This window comes from Bubalus bubalis, chromosome 13 (assembly GCF_019923935.1).
Source record: "Bubalus bubalis isolate 160015118507 breed Murrah chromosome 13, NDDB_SH_1, whole genome shotgun sequence".
Lineage (NCBI taxonomy): Eukaryota > Metazoa > Chordata > Mammalia > Artiodactyla > Bovidae > Bubalus > Bubalus bubalis.
This window is the reverse complement of record NC_059169.1, coordinates 65,931,423-65,949,349: the sequence shown is the minus strand read 5'-3', so window position 1 is coordinate 65,949,349 and position 17,927 is coordinate 65,931,423.

Here is a 17,927-nt window from a genome sequence, read left to right as displayed (position 1 = left end):
CTTGAATTTAACAGAAGTTCTTGTATAATGAGAGAAGAAGACTGTATTTCCTCTAATTTTTTATTACAAATCCAAGCATCTATGTCTGGATGACAAAACATCTTCTTACGATGTCTGTAAAAACCTTTTAAAAGGAACATTACAATGAATAGACAAAATGGGAATAGACTAATATAGACTAATAGACTAATATAGACTAATCAGATCAGATCAGATCAGATCAGTCGCTCAGTCATGTCCAAACTCTTTGTGACCTCATGAATTGCAGCACACCAGGCAGACTCATATAATGGAGAAAATGGTTAATATTTAGTATATTATGTTACATTCTTAAGGAGAGGAGTCTAAGAGAGGACTAGGGGAACAACTGTAGTGGCAGTGCTGAAAACAAATTTCATCTTTGCCTTAATTTCGTAGATTACTACTTTTCTGTATTGGTATCTATCCATGCATGGTTCTGACTGTAGGAAAAAAAGACCTTGATATTCTCATGACAGTCACTGTCTTCTACACTTTTAAAAATGTAGGTCTTGCCGTATATGTAGTAGCATAGAAGCTAATGTCTTCTGATAGATTTGGGGATCAACAGTTACAGCATTAGCTCAATATTACTCTTTTTTTTAATATGCTAAGACATCTAGCAAAATTTGGCAAATATAACTAAAGAAGGATTTCTTATTTATTGAAAAGTTGATATGTCAAAATATATTTAATAACTCTAAACTGGAAGCAAACTGGATTTTAGGAGGTTATTGGCAAGTGTAACATTTTAGGACAACAAACAGCATAAGTGGACTAATGTGTTTTGGAAGGGGTCCAATTAGCATCATGCAGAGGCAGAAATGATTGTGGAACTGCATGGTGTGATCATATTAGAACTCATTAAATATCACTGAAGCATCCCAATATTCTTTTTTCAAAAGCATATACAGCTCTCATTATTAGAAAGAAATGGGAGGGATAGTAAATTTACTTAAGGATGAAAAGAATATGCTGACAGAGTCATAAAATTCTACTTACCAGTTTTTTCTGTAGCCAGATTTAAATAAAGTAGAAAACATGTCAGATTTAGATGCCAATTCATTTTTATCTTTCTAACTCTTTCACCCTAATTTGACTGTATTTGGAATTAGGACTAAAATCACCTGATAGTCAAATTTTTTAATCCTGGATGGTTTATGCTTGGGTAAATCTTAGGGTCTTCTGCTCCAAACATTTTAAATTACAGGAAACAAATTATATACCAATGCTTTAGCAATAAATGAATTTTTTTAATAAAGGTTTAATTTGGTCAAGCTGGTTTTAGAAAAGGCATATGAACCAGAGATCAAATTGCCAACATTTGCTGGATCATGGAAAAAGCAAGAGAGTTCCAGAAAAACATCTATTTCTCCTTTATTGACTATGCCAAAGCCTTTGACTGTGTGGATCACAATAAACTGTGGAAAATTCTGAAAGAGATGGGAATACCAGACCCCCTGACCTGCCTCTTGAGAAACCTGTATGCAGGTCAGGAAGCAACAGTTAGAACTGGACATGGAACAACAGACTGGTTCCAAATAGGAAAAGGAGTACGTCAAGGCTGTATATTGTCACCCTGCTTATTTAACTTCTATGCAGAGTACATCATGAGAAATGCTGGGCTGGAAGAAGCACAAGCTGGAATCAAGATTGCTGGGAGAAATATCAATAACCTCAGATATGCAGATGACACCACCCTTATGGCAGAAAGTGAAGAGGAACTAAAAAGCCTTTTGAGTAAAGTGAAAGAGGACAGTGAAAAAGTTTGCTTAAAGCTCAACATTCAGAAAACTAAGATCATGGCATCTGGTCCCATCACTTCATGGAAATATAGATGGGGAAACAGTGGAAACAGTGTCAGACTTTACTTTGGGGGGCTCCAAAATCACTGCAGATGGTGATTGCGGCCATGAAATTAAAAGATGTTTACTCTTTGGAAGGAAAGTTATGACCAACCTAGATAGCATATTGAAAAGCAGAGATATTACTTTGCCAAAAAAGGTCCATCTAGTCAAGGCTATGGTTTTTCCAGTGGTCATGTATGGATGTGAGAGTTGGACTGTGAAGAAAGCTGAGTGCCAAAGAATTGATGCTTTTGAACTGTGGTGTTGGAAAAGACTCTTGAGAGTCCCTTGGACTGCATGGAGATCCAACCAGTCCATCCTAAAGGAGATCAGTCCTGAGTGTTCATTGGAAGGACTGATGCTGAAGCTGAAACTCCAGTACTTTGGCCACCTCATGTGAAGAGTTGACTCATTGGAAAAGACCCTGATGCTGGGAGGCATTGGGGGCAAGAGGAGAAGGGGACGACAGAGGATGAGATGGCTGGATGGCATCACTGACTCGATGGACGTGAGTTTGAGTGAATTTCGGAAGTTGGTGATGGACAGGGAGGTCTGGCATACTGCAATTCATGGGGTCACAAAGAGTTGGACACGACTGAGCGACTGAACTGAACTGAACTGAATTTGGTCATATTCCCCCTACCCCAATCCTCTAGCAAGCATTGATATTACTGGGGCAATGATAATAATAATGGCTCAAAATGTGTCAAGATTTTTTGTGCTAGGTATTATGTTAAGTATGTAGTGTAAGTGGAATCACAAATTATAGACTTTAAACTTTCATTGACCTTAGCTATAGTAATTCAATGACAAGAAGTCTTATTCAAAGAGAATGATCTGGTAGACAAAAGTATGGGAAAATATGTAGATACTATGTTGATACTTGTAAGTAATATATGGTTAGAGAGTGCCTTACCTCCTTGTAAACCTGCGAACAATGAAATATAGCTGAGATTAGAGTTTAGCAAGACCAGGCAATGGCCTTAGAGGAGATTACACCCTGAAATGTGCTGCCACTGATTACTCTGGTGACATACATTTCCCAATTATTTCCTGAAATTTAATGAAGGAAAATAAAATGAACAAGAGTTTTCTAGGAAGGTCACTGTGTGACTCTCAGCCTTATAAATGTGAGACTTAATCACAAAATTTGCAGTATTTTAACTACTGAAATTATAGAATACCTTTATTACTAAAATGCATTTAAATTGTATAAAGGAAGAATTTACTAGTCTTGCATAATTAAAGTTTTCTCTCTAAATACTACGTGAATTGTCTGTCTAATGGGAATACACTTATTGGAAAAAATTAGAGTCCTCTTTCACAAATCTACTCCAAACACAGGATGTGTTTCTTCTACATAACCAGTAGCTCTATGAGGTCAGTACTAGTTATATTCTATTTTCAGGAGAGGAAAGTAGCTCATGGAAATTAAATAACTTATCCTAAATATAAGTAAGTGACTGAAATGAGATTGAACTCAGATATCTGGTATTAAAAATGGAGTTTTAACACTACAAGAGGTTAAGGATTTAAGTCATATCCTTAACTAGTGGCAACCAAATTTTTGAGGTAGGAAATATTTTTATCCTTATTTCACAAGTAAGGAAGGTAAGACACAAAAACGCTAAGTAATTTTTTCAAGGTCACACCACTGATGACCATTAACATATTAATATTATTTTAATTGATATTTCTGGCCTTAAATATATTTTGAAATTATTTATGAGTCTCCATCATACCTAAACAGATCAAGAAATGGTCAGTGATAATATTCTCTTATATTTATACAACATTTTGTTCTTTTTGAAAAGTTTTGCATTCACTGTCTTATTTGTTGTCTAAAATAAAACATACAAAGCACTTGTGATGTGTACTATTATCTTTTTTAAAAATGAGGAAATGGACAAAAGAGGCTTTGAACAGGCCTAGGGTAACACACATGATTTGTGAGGAAATAGTGACAAAGCACGGGGAAGGCAATGACACCCCACTCCAGTACTCTTGCCTGGAAAATCCCATGGACAGAGGAGCCTGGTGGGCTGCAGTCCATGAGGTCGCTAAGAGTCGGACATGACTGAGCGACTTCACTTTGACTTTTCACTTTATGCATTGGAGAAGGAAATGGCAACCCACTCCAGTATTCTTGCCTGGAGAGTCCCAGGGATGGGGGAGCCTGGTGGGCTGCCATCTATGGGGTCTCACAGAGTCGGATACAACTGAAGCGACTTAGCAGCAGCAGCAGCAGTGACAAAGCATAGTTATTGATGTTTCTTTACAAAATTTGATCATATACAAAGTTAATTTTTAGTAGTAAAATACAAATAATTGAATGGTAAATTCATTTGATGAGCTTGTCAAGGAATTCTTACTCAGTTTTTATTTCCCATCAGTAGCTAGCATATAGCAGGTACTCAATCAATATTTGTTGAATTAATTAATGTTTCTTTAAAAATTGTTGTAGATGCTTCCTAATTACAGTAATGTTTTACATTCCATTAAGTGCAGTCATCAATGTTCTTAATGCAGTAGACTATACACTTTGATTCTTGCTTTATTCTTATTTTAAGGCTTATCTATTCAAAGGACAGACTCCTCACTCAATTTATGGCTACTGGTGACAGCAGAGGTTAGAAAAAGCTAATTAAAGATTCTTATCAGATATTATCAAATAAAGAAGCCATTTAAATAAAAAATTACATGAATATCCTCACATGTTCCCACACCATTACTTTATGTGACATGTTTGTGCTGAATCAGAGACCTTGCACCGGAAATCTCATTATTGGTTTTCTTAGGATTATATACTTCTTAGAGATGAGGAATTGCTCATTGATGTTAGCAATTGCCTTGCTAATATTGATATTAGCACTGAAGGAAAGTTGCAAGGCTCAAGGTAGCCTGGGGTTAAAACTCCCCTCCAGGTCCTCTCCACCATTCTATGCCAAACAAAGAACTCTCTCACCCAAAGAAAAAAATGGACATTAAGGTTGATTATGCCCAGCTCCCAGCTGGTCCAGCCTCTGGCCGATCTCCAAAATTCCTTGTCCCAGCCGTTTAAGAGATAACTACTCCGAACAACCTTGGAGAAAAACAGACCCCCTTAAGACAGTAACTTTCCACATACATGCCTATATATACTTACTCTTTTCTTGGGTAAGTGCAGCAGCTCGCTAATCTGACTGCTGCCCCTTCTTGCCTCATTAAAGGTGATCTGTTCCTGTAGAGTGCCGGCCTCATTCTTTTTTTGAACCTCGCCTTCTCTAGGCCCCTTACCTTACAAGCACCACCTTTCTTGTATGGTGGTGGTGGGGGATAGCAGGGGTTGTGAGCTGGTAACAGTGGCCCGGGGGGAGTTTGGTGTTTGCCTGTACAGTGTGGCTAAGTGAGTATTACCGTTTGGTGCAGATATAAATGGCTCAGCACCTGTCATCCTAATCACACTTTCATGTTTTCTATTGATCCCCTGCAGTCATTTGAGCTTCTGACCCTCAGTGTGAATGATATGATTTAGGGACATCAACCCAGGTGCCAGGCAACTAGAGACCACTTCCATAACCCAAATGTTACCAGAACTATTCAAACTAGCCAGTCCTAAGCTGTTTACCTGCCCCTGCCTTGCCTTTCCTGCAGAAATTCCTATGAAGGCTCTGGTCTAGGTCACTCCTTCCTGATAATGCCTCTTGACCAAAACCTGGTGATTTTCATTTGGCCCTGTGTGGTTGGTGTGCCCCCTTCTCTCGGGAAATGTGAATTGAAAAATTTTTAATGGCATCAACCTCTTTGTGTCATCATTCAGTCATCTCTATAAATGAAAATCCCGTGGGTACAATAATTGGGACATTATTTGATAAAAGAGTGGATTTACATTGTCTTTAGTAAAGGAATAATAATTCATTATCTTGTAAAATTACCAAAATACATTTCTGGTTTAATAAAGTCTGATGCCAATTATCTGTAAGACAGCCTTTCTAAATTTCCTTTGAAAACACTGATGAAAGCATTAAAGAAAACATGAGCAATGACTTTGTAGCAAAAGGAATAAACAAACTTAGTCTCCCAAGAATTTGAAGAATTAGTTTAAACCAAAATATCATTTTAGTCTTAAAAAAAGATAATACATTATGAAAACAGGAAATTTTGTAATAGAAAAAGATAAATTCTAAAGATAAAGATATACAGATTAAACAGAAATTTTAAAAAGTGTGAAAAATAGAAATAAATGAGTTGAAATTTTATTACTAAGCTAAAACTTCTGAGTATAATAGAACAACAGAACCTGATCTACTCCCCTGCAATTACATGACTAGAAAGCTAAATAAAATGTATGAGACAATTATTTCCTATAGACTATAGAACTATTTTCTATAGACTATAGAAAAACAAGCAAGGTGAGCCCTTTGAATACTGGAGCTTTCTGCTTATGAACCATGACACATGGAGAGGAATGCAAGCAGAGTCCAGTGCTCTCAGGAGACCAGAGATTAGAATTTAAGGAGTCATGCTGCTGCTGCTGCTAAGTCGCTTCAGTCGTGTCTGACTCTGTGTGACCCCAGAGACGGCAGCCCACCAGGGCCCGCCATCCCTGGGATTCTCCAGGCAAGAACACTGGAGTGGGTTGCCATTTCCTCCTCCAATGCATGAAAGTGAAAAGTGAAAGTGAAGTCGCTCAGTCGTGTCCGACTCTTAGCGACCCCATGGACTGCAGCCTACCAGGCTCCTCCATCCATGGGATTTTCCAGGCAAGAGTACTGGAGTGGGGTGCCATTGCTTTCTCCCTTAAGGAGTCATAGATGTACAGAATTTTCAGGGCAGAGATCAGAGAGGAGAGAGTTGCAAAGAGAAAGTCTAAGATTAACAGAGGGTCTTTCACTGAGTGTTTATTTGCATATGCATATGAGGAAATTCCTTTAGGCTAGGGATACAGGCAGAGGGGATTGAAACTGAAAAGCAGTAAAGCCTAACAACCACCAGTGCACAAAGAAGTGGAAACAATTTGTGTTTCCACTTACCACGTGAAAAGACCTTAATACACAAGCCATTAATTAGAATCTTCTAGAGCGCTATCCCTTAGTAGTAGTTCTATATAAACTATAGGCTCAATGGTGTACTTTACTCACACAAACAAGCTTCAATAGCCAGGCCTCAAAAGGTTCAGACTGATTCAAAATAATTTAATTATATGTTATAACATCACTCTGTTCTTTTTAAAGGAATACAACACAATGTAGCACCCAGAAGGTTCAGCATCCAATAAAAACCCTAGAAGGATTTCAAAGAAGTGGAGACAAATCAGCCATTAAAAAAGACCCATGTGACAACAGAAAAAGGATTTGGCAGATGATGATCTTCAACAGTTGTTATAATTATCTCTGTGAGTACAAGAAGATAGAGGAAAATTGAACATGATGAGAAGAGAAAAGGAATACATAAAAAAGATCCAGATGCAACATCTGGATGAAAATGACACTCTCTAAAATGAAAATCTTACCAGTAATACTTAACTGATTAGACACTGCAAAAAAATTAGAAATAAAAGCTATGCAAAATGAAATACAGAAAACAATGAATTAAATTTCAATGACCTATGGGAAATATCAAATATATTTTATATATTAGAGAAAGGGTGGTACGCAGACGTTTATGGGTACAAAAAATATTTGAAGAAATCATAGCTGAAAATGTTCCAAATTTGATGAAAATTTTAGGGACAGAAATTCAAGAAGTTCAACCAACTTAAGTAGGAGAAACATTAAAAAAAAATTCAACAAGGTTCATAAAAATAAAATTGCTGAAAACTGCTAATACAGGAAAAAAAATCTTAAAAGCAGTTAAAGGGGAAAAACATAGGAACAAAACCAAGAAAAACAGCCCACTTTTTGCCAAAGAGTTTGCAAGCCAGAAGATAATAGAGTGACATCTTTAATGTACTGGAAGAAAAAACTGTCAATCTAGAATTCTATAACTGCAAAAAAGCTTTTCAAAAATGACAAAAAAAAAAATAAAGATTTTATTCAGATAAACAAAAGAGCTTTCAAGGCCAACAGTCCTGCATCACAAGAAATACTAAAGGAAGTTCTTATTGGCAGAAGTCAAAAAATACCAGATACTAGAATGAAATGTTAATCTACACAAGAGAATAAAATGTGCTAGCAATGGTGATTATGTAAATAAAAATACAAGAGAGTTTGTCTAATTTTTAAAAGCTCTTTAAAAGATGATCATTCAAAGCAAAAATAATAAAAATGTCTTGCGGTTCTATAACAAATGCAGAAAGCGTGTGTATGACATCACTAGCACATGAACATTAATTAAGTAGGTGCGGAGTAGAAGTGTAACATTGTAATCTCTTTCAGTATAAGCAGATGATACAATATTATTTGGAAGTAGACTATAAGTAAAAGATACATATTGCAAACACTAGCATAGCCACTATAACATAAAATAATTTAAATAATAAGCGAATAACATGTACAAATAAAATCATAAAAATTCAATATTTCTCAAAGGAAGTAGGAAAAAAGAAAATAAGAAAAAAGTGGCAAATGGAAAATAAATAACAAGATTTTAATAACAAGGTTTACCCATTTTACCATGTTGATAATGAAATTGAATGTAAGTGTTTTAAACACATCAATAACAATGCAGTGATTAACATAAACCTACCTCCAAAGAGAATAAAATGGAAAATTTTCAGATAACGATACAGAAACTTGCCTAAGAGAGTATATATTTCTTCATACAAAGGAATTGCTAAATTCATGTGTAAGACCATATAGACCTAATACAATGCCCTTTAGTTCCTGACTACGCTTCAAGCTTTTGTTTGAGAGGAATTTACACAAAAGTTAGGGAATGAGATCTGAAAATTTGGAAGAAGTGCAGCTGTTTTGCTTTCTTGTGATTTTCAGAATCATATTCTTTTAAGAATTGGGTGGTGATCATTTTTATAATTTTAGATTTTGCCTGTAGCTAAGCAGGAGAAAAAAGAAATAGTTCATCTGTTCCATTGTTGGGATACTTTCCAGATATGTTGAATACCCGAGGCAAGGCTGTTGATTGAGAATAGTTTCTAAAATTGAAATTTTCTGTACTACCAAGCAATTCTTTTTCTTTTCTTTTTTTTTTTTTTTTTACTGAGTATTTCTTGACCAGCTGCTTGGCAGCTAATGGGTGAGATATTCAAAGATTTAAAGATTTTCTGAAAGACTTTTTTTTCTTTGTAGTGAAGTAAACAGATTTAAACATTTGGCTTAATAGTATAATTTAGAATGAATATATATGATACAAAATGAATTTTAATTGATTTTTTTATTCTAGGAGCTATGGAAGTATGGTCTAGCAGTTTGAGATTAGAAATGCAAGCCAAAAATCATTGAGATTCTGTGGCTATAAACATTAATTGCTTTGCCTTCTAACACTTTCTTACTTTTTTTGGAATTTTCATCTTTTCCTGAATGTTACAAAATTTAATTTCTAAGTAATTCATCTACCCTGAAAAATTTTAATATGTATATAATCATAATTCCAAGTATTTTCTCAAAATTTTAATGAATATTTCTTAATTTTGACTTGTAAAATGGCTCACAAGTTTCAGAGGATCATAAGACTACAATTCTTGACTAGTTCATAAGCTTTTAACAGGTTGTTTCCTACTTTTACTAAGAAGTGCCATATTTACTTTTTAAATATATATATTTTTTATCTCCTGTCATTTGCCAGCTATTACAAAGACTGGTAACTACATATCAAAAAAGTGTGGTTTTTGCCACATTCGATATCAGTTCAGGTCAGCTCAGTCATGTCTGACATTTTGGACCCCATGGACTGCAGCACGCCAGGCCTCCCTGTCAATCACCAACTCCCAGAGTTCACTCAAACTCATGTCCACTGAGTCGGTGATGCCATCCAACCATCTCATCCTCCACTGTCCCCTTCTCCTTCTGCCTTCAATTTTTCCCAGCATCAGGGTCTTTTCCAATGAGTCAATTCTTTGCATCAGGTGGTGAAAGGATTGGAGTTTCAGCTTCAGCATCAGTCCTTCCAATGAATATTCAGGGACTCTCAAGAGTCTTCTCCAGCACCACAGTTCAAAAGCATCAATTCTTCAGCATTCCAGCTTTCTTTATAGTCCACTCTCACATCCATATATGACTACTGGAAAAACCATAGCTTTGACTAGATGGACCTTTTTTGGCAAAGTAATTTCTCTGCTTTTTAATGTGCTGTCTAGGTTGGTCAGAATTTTTCTTCCAAGGAGCAAGCATCTTTTAATTTCGTGGCTGCAGACACCATCTGCAGTGATATTGGAGCCCCCAAATATAACGTCTGTCAATGTTTCCACTGTTTCCCCATCTATTTCCCATGAAGTGATGGGACCAAATGCCATGATATTAGTTTTCTGAATGTAGAATTTTAAGCCAACTTTTTCATTCTCCTCTTTCACTTTATCAAGAGGCTCTTTAGTTCTTCTTTGCTTTCTTCCATGAGGGTGGTATCATCTGCATATCTGAGGTTATTGATATTTCTCCCGGCAATCTTGATTCCAGCTTGTGTTTCATCCAGCCCAGCATTTCGCATGATGTACTCTGCATAGAAGTTAAATAAGCAGGGTGACAATATACAGCCTTGACGTATTCCTTTCCCAATTTGGAATCAGTCGTTGTTCCATGTCCAATTCTAACTGTTTGCTGACCTGCATACAGATTTCTCAAGAGACAGGTTAGGTGGTCTGGTATTCCCATCTCTTTCAGAATTTTCCACATTTTGATGTGATCCACACAGTCAAAGTCTTTGGCATAGTCAATAAAGCAGAAATAGATGTTTTTCTGGAACATTCTTGCTTTTTTGATGATCCAACAGATGTTGGCAATTTGATCTCTGGTTCCTCTGCCTTTTCTAAAGCCAGCTTGAACTTCTGGAAGTTCATGGTTCATGTACTGTTGAAGCCTGGCTTGGAGAATTTTGAGCATTACTTTGCTAGTGTGTGAGATGAGTGCAATTGTGCAGTAGTATGAGTATTCTTTGGCATTGCCTTTCTTTGGGATTGGAATGAAAACTGACCTTTTCCAGTCCTGTGACCACTGCTGAGTTTTCCAAATTTGCTGGCATATTGAGTGCAACACTTTCACAGCATCATCTTTTAGGATTTGAAATAGCTCAACTGGAATTCCATCACATCCACCAGCTTTGTTTGTAGTGATGCTTCCTAAAGCCTACTTGACTTCGCATTCCAGGATGTCTGGCTCTAGGTGAATGATCACACCATCATGGTTATCTGGATCATTAATACTTTTTTTAGTATTTTTCTTCTGTGTATTCTTGCCACCTCTTCTTAGTATCTTCTGCTTCTGTTAGGTCCATACCATTTCTGTATTTTGTTGTGCCCATCTTTGCATGAAATGTGCCCTTGGTATCTCTAATTTTCTTGAAGAGGTCTCTAGTTTTTCCCATTCTATTGTTTTCCTCTATTGTTTTACAATGATCATTGAGGAAGGCTTTCTTATCTCTCCTTGCTATTCTTTGGAACTCTACATTCAAATGGATATATCTTTCCTTTTCTCCTTTGCCTTTATCGTCTCTTCTTTTCTCAGCTATTTATAAGACCTCCTCAGACAACCATTTTGCCCTTTTGCATTTCTTTTTCTTGGGGATGGTCTTGATCCCTGCCTCCTGTACAATGTCACGAACCTCTATCCATAGTTCTTCAGACACTCTATCTATCAGATTTAATCCCTTGAATATATTTCTCACTTCCACTGCATAATCATTAGGGATTTGATTTAGGGCATACCTGAATGGTCTCATGGTGGTTTTCCCTACTTTCTTCAATTTAAGTCTGAATTTTGCAATAAGGAGTTCATGATCTGAGCCACAGTCAGCTCCTGGTATTGTTTTTGCTGACTTATAGAGCTTCTCCATCTTTGGCTGCAGACAATATAATCAATCTGATTTATATATCAAACATCTGGTGATGTCCATGTGTAGAGTCTTCTCTTGTGTTGCTGGAAGAGGGTGTTTGATATGACCAGTGCACTCTCTTGAGAAAACTCTATTAGCCTTTGCCCTGCTTCATTCTGTATTCGAAAGCCAAATTTGCCTGTTACTCCAGGTATTTCTTGATTTCCTACTCTTGCATTCCAGTCCCCTATAATGAAAAGGACATCTTTTGGGGGTGTTATTTCTAGAAGGTCTTATAGGTCTTCATAGAACCGTTCAACTTCAGCTTCTTCAGCATTACTGGTCCGGGCATAGACTTGGATTACTGTGATATTGAATGGTTTGCTTTGGAAATTAACAGAGATCATTCTGTTGTTTTCGAGATTGCATCCAAGTACAGCATTTTGGACTCTTTTATTGACTATGGTGGCTACTCCATTTCTTCTAAGGAATTCTTGCCCAGAGTAGTAGATATAATGGTCATCTGAGTCAAATTCACCCATTTCGGTCCAGTTTAGTTCACTGATTCCTGAAATGTTGATGTTCAGTCTTGCTATCTCCTGTTTGACCACTTCCAATTAACCTTGATTCATGGACCTAAGATTCCAGGTTCCTATGCAATATTGCTCTTTACAGCATCGGACTTTACTTCCCTTACCAGTCACATCCACAACTGGGTGTTGGTTTTGCTTGGCTCTGTCTTTTCATTCTTTCTGGAATTAGTTCTCCACTGATCTCCAGTAGCATTTTGGGCACCTACCGACCTGGGGAGTTCAATATAATACTCCATTTGATATAATACTCCACTAACCCTTTTAGGCCAGAACAACAGGCATAATGAGCTTTGCACATTTTAAAATAAATGTTTTTGAGTCTTTTTTTAAGTGAAAATTTGTGGAAACTTATTATGCCTTTAACCATGTTTCTAATTTTAAGAAAATTTACCATGATTTTATTAATGCTTGAGTTTATTAGAATAAGAAGGTAATGGGTTAATTACCACAAGGTTTGGGGGTAAAATTAACCTCTATACAAACACACTAACAACATGCTCAGTTGCTCAGTCATGTCTGAGTCTTTGCAACCCCATGCCCTGCAGCCCATCAGGCTGCTCTGTCCATGGAGTTTTCCAGGCAAGAACACAGGATTAGGGTGCTGTTTCCTCCTCCAGGGGATCTACACACCCAGGGATTGAACACACATCTCCTGCATTGGCAGGCAGATTCTTTACCACTGACCACCTGGGAAACCCTTCTGCAACACATATTCTGAAAAATGATTTCCAATAAAATTTTTTTAGTAATAAAACTCAATTAACAATTTTTGGAATTTTCATTAAAAATGTATTACAGTAAAAACTTTGGCTTTCTTGGTAAGCAGACATTGACACATGGACTTGACATATATATTTATATGTGTACATCATATATAGACACATTTATTACTTTGTGAAGAGAAAATTTTAAAAATAATTCTGTAAGTCAGTCTCAGTTTTCATAACCTTGATTAAAAGAAAACTAAAAATGAATTAATGGGATTCCCAGATGCTTCAGTGTTAAAGAATCTGCCTGCCAAGCAGGAGACACCGGTTTGATCCCTGGGTTGCGAAGATCCCCTGAAGAAGGAATTGGTAACCCACTCCAGTATTCTTGCCTGGAAAATCCCACGGACAGAGGAGCCTAATGGGCTATAGTCCATAGGGTCACATAAGAGTTGGACATAACTTGGCAACTAAACAAAAACAACAACAAAAATTGAAATAGCTTTGATAGCTGATCATCATCTATCAAGTTGCAATATATAAGTAAATTTAAGTACATCTTTCTTCAATATTGCAACTGACGTCTTTCCTTTCTCTGTGAATTATTTTCATTTAGTGCAAAGTGATAACAATGTAAGATGACACTTTTATTATTAAAACACTTTCACTAACTAGGTGCTTTGAGGCACCTGATAAGCAACTTTTCGGTATTTAATTTTGATCAAACTGCTTGGAATAATAAAACATAAAAAAGGAAATAGTCACAGGTCATAAAACACACGTGTGATTGTTTTCACTCATATTGTAACTTATATTATCAGTGTAGTTCTTATTTTTGTTTTTCAAGAAAGTATAAGAACTTAGGAAACTTTATTTTAGATGTCTCTTGTGATTTTTTTTTCTCCTCTTTTGGAAATTTAAATACAGTACTTCTGATAAATTCGGATTAGACAAGAAAAAGAATAAATAGAAAGCCATCACTGAAGATACAAAATATAAATAGATTTAAATGTGCCGTGACTAACATTATTATTCACCAAACTTTTCCAGCCAAAGATGGAGAAGCTTTCTGTAGTCAGCAAAAAAAGGCCGGGAGCTGACTGTGTCTTAGATCATGAACTCCTTATTGCAAAATTCAGACTTAGACAAAGAAAGTAGGGAAAACCACCATGAGATCATTCAGGTATGACCTAAATCAAATCCCTTATGATTATACAGTGGAAATGAGAAATAGATTCAAAGGATTAGATCTAATAGACAGAGTGCCTGAAGAAGAGTGCCTGAACAACTAAGGGCAGAGGTTCGTGACATTGTACAGGAGGCAGGGATCAAGCCCATCCCCAAGAAAAAGAAATGCAAAAGGGCAAAATGGTTGTCTGAGGAGGTCTTACAAATAGCTGAGAAAATAAGAGAAGATAAAGGCGAAAGAGAAAAGGAAAGATATTTGAATGCAGAGTTCCCATTTGAATGCAGAGTTCCAAAGAATAGCAAAGAGAGATAAGAAAGCCTTCCTTAGTGATCAATGCAAAGAAACAGAGGAAAACAATAGAATGGGAAAGACTAGAGATCTCTTCAAGAAAATTAGAGATACCAAGGGCACATTTCATACAAAGATGGGCTCAATAAAGGACGAAAATGGTATGGACCTAACAGAAGCAGAAGATATTAAGAAGAGGTGGCAAGAATGCACAGAAGAACAATACCCCCCCAAATATTAATGACCCAGATAACCATGATGGTGTGATCACTCACCTAGAGCCAGACATCCTGGAATGCGAAGTCAAGTGGGCTTTAGGAAGTATCACTATGAACAAAGCCAGTGGAGGTGATAGAATTCCAGCCAAGCTATTTCAAACCCTAAAAGATGATGCTGTGAAAGTGCTGCACTTGATATGCCAGCACACTTGGAAAACTCAGCACAGGACTGGAAAAGGTCAGTTTTCATTCCAATCTCAAAGAAGGGCAAAGTAATGCTCGACATTCTCCAAGCCAGGCTTCAACAATACGTGAACCGTGAACTTCTAGATGTTCAAGCTGGATTTAGAAAAGGCAGAGGAACCAGAGATCAAATTGCCAACATTCGTTGGATCATCGAAAAAACAAGAGAGTTCCGGGAAAATATCTACTTCGGCTTTATTGACTATGCCAAAGCCTTTGATTGTGTGGATCACATCAAAGTGTGGAAAATTCTTAAGGAGATGGGAATACCAGACCACCTGACCTGCCCCCTGAGAAATCGGTGTGCAGGTCAAGAAGTGACAGTTAGAACTGGACATGGAACAACAGACTGGTTCCAAATCGGGAAAGGGATACGTCAAGCCTGTATATTGTCACCCTGTTTGTTTAACTTATATGCAGAGTACATCATGCGAAATGCTGGGTTGGATGAAGCCAAGCTGGAATCAAGATTGCTGGGAGAAATATCCATAACCTCAGATACACAGATGGCACCATCCTTATGGCAGAAAGTGAAGAAGAACTGAAGGGCCTCTTGATGAAAGTGAAAGAAGAGCATGAAAAAGTTGGCTTAAAACTCAACATTCAGAAAACGATGATCATGGCATCTGGTCCCATCACTTCATGACAAATAGATGGGGAAACAAGGGAAACAGTGAGAGACAACAAAATCACCGAAGATGGTGACTGCAGCCATGAAATTAAAAGATGCTTGCTTTAAAAAGATAAGTTATGACCAACCTAGGCAACATATTAAAAAGCAGAGACATTACTCTGCCAACAATGCTATAGTTTTTCGAGTAGTCACGTATGGATGTGAGAGCCGACTAAAAAATAAAGCTGAATGCATAAGAATTGATGCTTTTGAACTGTCGTGTTGGAGAAGACTCTTGAGAGTCTTCTCAAGACTGCAAGGAGATCCAACCAGTCCATCATAAATGAAATCATTCCTGAATATTTATTGGAAGGACTGATGCTGAAGCTGAAACTCGAATACTTTGGCCCCCTGATGAGAACTGATTCTTTGGAAAAGACCCTGATGCTGGGAAAGATTGAAGGAGGGAGGAGAAGGGGACAACTGAGGATGAGACGGTTGGATGGCATCACTGACTCGATGGACATGAGTTTGAGTAAGCTCTCGGAATTGGTGATGGACAGGGAAGCCTTGCGTACTGCAGTCCATGGGATCACAAACTGTTGGACAAGACTGAGCAACTGAACTGAACCTTTTCCCTAACTGCTAACAAGGTTTATATATAGTGAGTGTTTGTCTTCTAAAAACTTTATTTCTTAGTAAATGGAGAATTCTTGCTTGAAGTTTTTGGTTCTGTTAAATGTCTAGTGATTACTGAATTAAAGAATATAAAGCTGGTAAATTTCTCTTCCATCCTACATTGAGTGTGTCTATAGCCTCTGGAGCCAGGCAACTAGTTTTCAAGTTCCATCTCTAGTGCAGGGGTTTTGAAAGCATACTTGCATGTACATGAAACCTATCTAAGAAAAATGTTATGAGAATTATGTTGAATACATTTAAATATATATAAGGTAAAGTTAATTTTATTTAATTTGTTGATTCACAATTTACCTATGAAATGCACAGTTGTAAAATTTTTAAGTGTACAATTCAATGAGCTTTGGTAAATATATGCGTTCATTAAACCACCACTTCATAAAGTTTTTATGACTCCAGAAACTTCCCTTGTGTTCTTTTCCAGTCAGCTCCTCTCATCCAGGGTGACCGTTAACGTTTTGTGATTATCATCATAGTTTAGCCTTTGCTGTTGTAAAATTCATATAGTTGGGGTAGTATAGTATATGATCTTTTGTGTCTGCTTTTTTTGTTTGATATAATGATTAACCCACGTTATCAGCATGTTGCTGACTTGTGTACCATTGTTTGTATATATGCTGTTTATTCTTTTGTTCATTTGCCTGCTTCCAGTTTTTTGACTATTATAAATCAGGCTGTTATGAACATTTTCTATAAGTCACTTTGGTTATATATATATTTTATACATCCTGAAGAGGAATGGCTGGGTAGCTATAGGTTTAGCTTTAAAATAAATTGGCTAAGAGATTTCTAAAGTGGTATTACCATTTACAATTCCGTCAGCTACATATGAAGTTCCAACTGTTCCTTTCCCTCATGAATACTTGGCATTGTCATTAAAGAAAAAATTAGCCAGTCTAGTGATTGCATAGTGGTAACTTATGGGTGGTTTTAATTTGTATTTTTAGGATGACTTATTATGCTGAGAATTTTTTCATGTGCTTATTTTGCAGTTACATATCCACATGAGGGAAATATCTTTTCAAATCTTTTGCCTATTACTTTGTTTGGCTATTAAAGTACATTTTTTTCTTATTGTTAGCACTTTTTTATGTGGTATAAGAAGTCATTGCCGTATGATATTTCTCCTCCTCTGTCTGTTTTACTTCACTCAGGGTGATATCCCTTATATGCACAATCTAAAAAGGAATGATACAAATGAACTTACAAAGCAGAAAGAGACTCACAGACTTAGAGAACGAACTTATGGTTGCCAGGCAGAAGGGTGGTGGAAGGGATAGTTACAGAGTTTGGGATGGACGTGTACACACTGCTGTATTTAACAACAAGGACCTACTGTATAGCACAGGGAACTCTGCTCAATGTTACGTGGCAGCCTGGATGGGAGGGGAGTTTGGAGGAGAATGGCTACATGTACATGTACGGCTGAGTCCCTTCACTGTCCACCAGAAACTATCACAATGTTGTTAATTGGCTATACCTCAACAGAAAATCCAAAGTAGGCCCATAATCTGTCTCAAAGCCATTTTTGTGAGTGGTTTAAGGCCAGAGTCAAGGTTAAATGTTTTGTTTTGTTTTCATAGAAGTATCAGATTATTCTAGCACCATTTGCTGA